Below are 6,886 nucleotides of genomic sequence, written 5' to 3' on the forward strand. Positions count from 1 at the left end.
GAAAACAAGGAAAGGTTCTTCAATTTCTAGCTTCCAAATTTGCTCAAATCTTGAGTTCCAACCAACCAAACTTGAATCTACTTCATAAAAGTGCTCACTAAGGAGGTTTAAAGCTATTCGTGGAGTTGTTTTGGGAGAAAGAAACCTAAGCTACTATCTTTCTTGAGTTGTAAAGGTAAGTTGCTAAGAAATTTCAGTTTTGTTCTTAATAAGGATAGATTAGTAGTTTCTAGTGGCTTAAAATGTTAATGTGTGGAAGACTTCATGGGTTTAAGTAGTGTTTGTTAAATTTCTGATTTAATGGAGATTTTTCTGATTTTATATGATGATCATGGTTTAATCATGGTATGATAGTTTGTTATGGTATAAAATGGAGCTTGTATATGTTAGTCACAATTGTTTGCGGAAAATTTCGGTTTTTTGCGTAAATTTCGGCTTTAGGGTGCGAATCTGCCCTGTTCAGTCCTGCTTAATTTGAGCATGTTAGAGGCTGAATTAGGCGAAGCATAAAACATAAAAATTGTAGAGAATGATGTTTTATAGGTTCCTGTAAAATTTCAGCTTAATCGGAGCAACGTAACTCATGAAAAGATGAAAACACCCTGACTGCCATAGGAGTAAAGTCAGTGAACAGTTTTGACAGTACACTACGTTGGTTACATCTGTTCACCTTGATACGTACTAAACTAGCTTTTAGTTAAAACATGAAAGTTTTAGTACTATGTCTTAGCTTTTCAACGCCTCAAATAACGTCTTAAACGGACTTTGGTAGCTTGAGTTATGGCCATTTGCGTGTAGTTCAGTTAACTAGCCTGTTGGTAGGAATCCGGTTCTGTAAATTGGGAATATGACTTGGATACACTGGAAACTGGACTAAGTGGTCTTCATCAAAATTTTAGCTCTCTGTCTTAGCTTCGAAACGGTATAAGTTGTACCTCAATCTGATAAGCGTAGCATCAGTTGTTCCTTAACTTAAATTGACGGCTAATCTGCCATTTGTTCCTTAACTTAAATTGCATTTCCGGCCATTTTTCTAGCTTGATTTGGTGATGATATGACTTTAAGCCTATTGAACGACTATTGAACTGAGATTATTTTGTGTGTGCCTTTGGGACGGATTGAGAAAAAGAATGAAACCATAAATGGCTAGAAAATTGGTAAACATAAAGGGCGTGCTGCCCAAATTTACGCTCGAGAACTAGGTCGATATACTTGCGACTTGAGTAAGGCTTGAGAGCGAATACCACGTGAACCATCTAGGGTATTTATGTTTTCTTTGTCACTTCGACTCAAATAGCGATTTTAAAGTTTTACAAGTAAGTCTAAGTTTTACAAATATTTTACTTATGTTTTTTTGTTTCAATGTACTCTTTTCACTACCAAAACCATACTTATACTTTGTACTAGTACGTATTCGACTTTTCTTTGACTTACTTACATCTTTAATGGTTGAAGCATAATGTGTTCGTTTGATTATATTAGGATACGTTGGTGATTGAGGGTGTATCCGGAAGGAAACTTTGGACGTTATTTTGTTTAAATAGGTGAGTGTTCCTTGTTTGCTATACTTTCTTTGACTTCATGACTTGTTGTAATTATTTGATAATGTGTTAAGTGTTTTCAATGATTGCTAAAACGAGTTTTCTAGGCGAGTGTGTATTTTATCGCACTCGACCTAAATGAATGTGAAATTTTCAATGATTCAATGATTGAAACATTACTTGCGCATGAATGTAAGCCTTTTGACTGAACTGGGCCCTGTCTTTTGTTACCGATCGACTCGAGCCAGAAGCGGACTCGATCGGGCGATATGGTGACCTTGGGTGAATGTTTGGTATACTCGAATATTACCTTGTAGTCTGGTGGAGCCTGGCCAACATCCAGGAGGGGGTGAATGAAATGAATGAACGAATATCATTGCAAATGCAGGGTTTCACTTACAAAAATACATTTTCAAATGATTGGAGGAATAAGGGAATGAAAGGAGAATGAACGAATGAACGAATGAATGGCTCCCTGTGAGCCTGTATCCTTTTAATGAATGTGTTTATCGCTTTATATTGTAAATGTATCTTGAATTATTGGTGATATGTAGTGAATGCATTGGATTTATTGTTTGCCTATGTGTTCGGAACCTCACTGAACTTTTAGCTCACCCCTTTAGTTTTGTTTTCCTTAACAGGGGGATGCGAACAAGGACGAGAGCCCAATGTAGGTTAGCTTATTCTAGTTTTTTTGTTTTGTAATGGTTCTCGCTCTAGTGCTTGGCACGGGTTGGATGTATGACGAATTGAGAACCTTTGCATATTCGATATTTGTACTTCCTTTTGAGATAGAAATATATAGAAGTTTCGCTTTAAGTTTTGGATTGTTATTTCGTTTAATCTTGTAATTTTATTTCGGATTTGATTGAGGTTCGACTGAATCCCGGCAAGAGTTGGGCAGGCGGTCCGCCGAACCCTTTAGTTCGCCTTAGGGTGAGGTGGGGCTGTCACATGCATGTTGTAAGGTTTAAGCTGAACTGGGCCCTGCACTTGGTTACTAACCTACTCGAGTCAGGATTGGGCTTGGTCGGGTAGGTTGGAACCCTGGGACACCGTTTCGGAATACTCTAGTACTACCAATGGAGGGATAATGTGATGGCCAGACAAATCGAGGGGTTCTGACGTTATAAGGTGCAGTTGACCGAAATGGTTCCACTGAAACACCATATCCTTCAATGTGTGTTTATTTTTGCATTCTGATAACTGTATCATGCTAATGTGCCAAGATGCAACCTTGAACCATGCTTGAGTTATGCTCAAATTACTCGTACAATGATAACTATCTTATGTTAATGTGCCAAATATGTAACCTGGAACCATACATGTAGTATGCTCAAATTTCTTGATTTATTAGAACTGCTAGAGTGTTTTGGAACCTCACTAGGCTGTGTAACTCATTCCACAATTTTGTTTTCCTTAACAGGGTTTGAGACCAAGGGTGCTCGTGAATAGTACTAGTTTGTTTTCTTTTGAAGACCTTAAGTTGTATTATAACGGATGGTCGTAGTACATATTCTTTTGGATTGTATCAAGCTTGAAAGCTAACTAATTGTAAGCTTGCAATACTTTGGAGTACTTTGAATATATATTGAAGTTATTTGCAGTATTTCGAACTTTGAATTGTGGATTGTAGTGAGTTCTGGCAAGAGTTGGGCAAGCGTTCCGCGGATACCCTTTGGTTCGCTTTAGGGAGAAGTGGGGGCGTCACAAGAGTTAGTAGAATCATTAGAAACAAGCATAACTTCTTTACATACTAACATAAGCAAAGGTTGGTGAGAAAGGAAAGCTCTTTTAACATCCCTAGCTTTTGCGAACATGCTTTGCTTCCTCTCGGTTTTCTCCTCAAGGGCCGAATCATGGGAGACCATTTTTCCTTCCCTCTTCTCGGCTTCTTTCACTCTTTTTTGCTCCTCGCTTTCTTGTTGTAACTGGACTTGGTCCTCATGTACTTGCCTAGGAGTGAGAGGAACAAGTGTCACCTTCCTGTTGTCGTGCATGAAGGTGTACTTATTGGTGAAACCATCGTGGCTAGTTTTTTTGTCATATTGCCATGGTCTCCCCAATAGCACATGAGTAGCTTGCATTGGCACGACATCACAAAGGACTTTATCCTCGTATCGACCAATGCGGAATGGGATCTCGACTTGCTTCGTGACTCGCACATCTCCACTATCGTTCAGCCATTGGAGCCTATATGGATTTGGATGCTTGAGTGTAGGAAGTGAGGCCTTCTCCACTAGTGTCACACTTGCCACGTTTGTGCAACTTCCGGGGTCAATAATAAGACTACACACCTTGCCTTTTATGTGACAACGTGTGTAGAAAATATTTTTCCTTTGTTGGCCATCGTCCTCTTTGACTTGTGTAGTTAGCACCCTTCGAACCACCAAGCCAAGCTACTCATTCGTTGGTATCTCCTCACTAGAGTCGGCTCCCTTTTCTTCCAAAGGGGGCATCCCATCATAACCCTCCTCGTCATCCGTAACCACCTCCCCGTTGTCAAGTAAGAGCATGGTTCGTCGGTTTGAACATTGAGATGCAATGTGACCAAACCCTTGGCATTTAAAGCATTTGATCTCACGGTTACGGGTCTTAGAGACGTCGTGCACCACCTTGGGGTCATTTTTGAAGCCTTCGGCCTTAGCTATATTTCGTTGGGCTCCACTTGAGACTCCCGTAGTCGATTTCTCCTCTTTCTCAGGGCCATAAGACCTCCAATTTGATCCACCCCGCGTACTAGTTGGCCGTGTATGACCCCTCCTCTTGAGGCGGCGTTCCACTTTTGAAGCTTTGTCCACTAACTTGCAAAGATCCACGTAAGTCTGTAGCTCCACCACTTCGGCTATCTCGGGTCTCAATCCACTAAGAAACCGGACCATGGTGGCTTCACGATCCTCATCAATGTCCGAACGAAGCATGATAATCTTAATTTCTTTGTAATAATCATCTACACTCCGGTTGCCTTGGGTGAGGGTTTGTAACTTTTGATAGAGATCGCGGTAGTAGTGATTGGGCATGAATCTCTTCCTCATGACAGCTTTCAACTCATCCCAAGAACCAATTTGTCTCTCTCTAGTCCTCCTACGTCTGGTCTTGTCTTGCTCCCACCATACGAGTGTAGAAAAGAAACAGATATATATAACCTCACACACTCCCTCACGTGTTTCACTCACACTCGTGTTTGCACACAAGATTACTCACTTTAATGCTCTCACAAATAACTCTTATTGGCCCTTGCTTGCCTTCCTTGAAGAAATCAGAAAATTTCCCCAGAGAGCTCTAATGCCGACTTTTCAACCACGAACCAAACAAAGAATGAAGCAAGGGTCAAACTGTAACAAACTCAGGTATATGACACAACTAAGATGCTGTTTAAGGACGAAACAATGTACGAAAACAGTCCAAAGATGTTGGACACTAGACGCGACTCAAGACTCAAAGCGAAAATTTGGAATCCTAGAAAATTCCTACATACAAAACTGGAATTTTGGGCTGTTGTATTTGTGACAGCCCCACCTCCCCCTAAGGCGAACCAGAGGGTTCGGCGGGCCGCCTGCCCAGCTCTCGCCGGGACTCAGTCGTTCACTAAAGTCCTCAAACGAATTACAAGAATAAACCTCAAATATACATCACATGGTCCACAAATATACATCCAAGTCTCCAATAATTACATGTCACAATTGCAGCGGAAACAATTCCCAACTATACATAAAATGATTCCAAATCCAAATTGTACAACATAAAGGCCATCCATTCACGTGAATAAGCACAACAAGCCCTTCCTTCGCCTTGAGCCCTGTGGAGGGGAATAAAATATTTTTGGGGTGAGTTAGAAGCTCAGCGAGTAACCAGCAAAATCATTAAGCAAATATAATTCACAATGTTGCATTTCGATGATTTCGATGATGTCATGATTCAGAGATCAAATGTCCGTTTAGTGCTCTCGTGAGCCAGGGAAATCATAGCACTTGAACACCCAACGCTCAAATAGATCATTTAACATTAACAGAGAGGGAGCCCCTTTTTGAGCTCCAGATAAACATGAACATGAACCATAAACAAGGTGGAGACGTTGGTGTCCAGCACAAGACTTTCCCAGAATTCATTGAAGCCAAATCATGTCATGAATTCACATGCAAGCACGCATGATATGCAATCGAATAAATAATGCAAGAAACATTTCACAAGTACTTTGGAAATAGTTTAGGGTCACTCACCTCAACGGCTCAGAAATCATCCATCATATAACATTGCCTTGCTCAAACCCAAGTCTTAGATCACAAACTCAATGCAATCAAGTCCTTTCAAAGTTCGGACAGCACTTCCCCTGAATTTGCTTACTTTTCCAGCCATCATGGCTTCATTATATCCTCAGCCAGTCCCAAAGGTACACACACAACAACAAGTTCATCCAATAGCCATTCAGCAAGCTCCAAGTAGTACTAGTACAAGTCAAGCTAGGGAAAAGTCCGGAAATGAAAGTTTAGCTCAAAACCAGAAAAACAGTTTTGACGTCATTTTGCGGTAATGGTGCCAAAAGCACTACGATGGTCGGATGAAGGTACAAGATCCACCGTTTCGAAGCTAAGAGATAGGGCTACAATATTACAGAAGGTCACTCAACCCAGTTTCGAGTGTAACCAGGTCAAAAATGCAAGATACTACACCAGAATCACAAAAACAGATTCACAGAACGCCCTCTTGCGGAAACATCATAACGCAGGCTCTCCAAGTCCAAATCCAGAAATTCCAAAACCAGCTGAAAGGTAAGAAACAGGGCTAAATGTCATCAGAAGGTCTCAACAACCAATTCGGAAGAAATTCCAGCCAAAACAACCAATTACAGTCGCAAATCCCAATTTCGGGTAAACCAGAATAGCAATAGTAATTTCGACTTATCTCACTCTACACAACTCCGATTGACCTGAAATTTTGTAGGCACCTTTAAAATGTCATTCCCTACAACTTTCATGTTTTAAGCAAAGGCCAATTCGGCCTCTATATAGGACCTAAAAATTCGGACAGAATGTTCATCACAAAACCCTCACTTTTCAATTTTTGGTCCAAAACAGAAATTGGTTGCAATTAATCACTTTTTCCACCTTCTAGCTTCATTACATAACATTTCCAATCATCATACAAGGCCACAACATCATGATCACATTAAACCAGAAAATTCACCAATAAATTGTAAACTTCACCATTTCATCCAAAAACAAGAATTAAATCACAAAATTCAACACTTTAGCTTCCACTAAGCACAACTCAAGCTTCATTAAGTGTAGGGGAAAGTTCATATACCACTCACCTAGTAAACAAGAGAGGGAGAGTTGTAGGACACC

The sequence above is a fragment of the Coffea arabica genome, chromosome 5e, assembly GCF_036785885.1.
Source record: "Coffea arabica cultivar ET-39 chromosome 5e, Coffea Arabica ET-39 HiFi, whole genome shotgun sequence".
Lineage (NCBI taxonomy): Eukaryota > Viridiplantae > Streptophyta > Magnoliopsida > Gentianales > Rubiaceae > Coffea > Coffea arabica.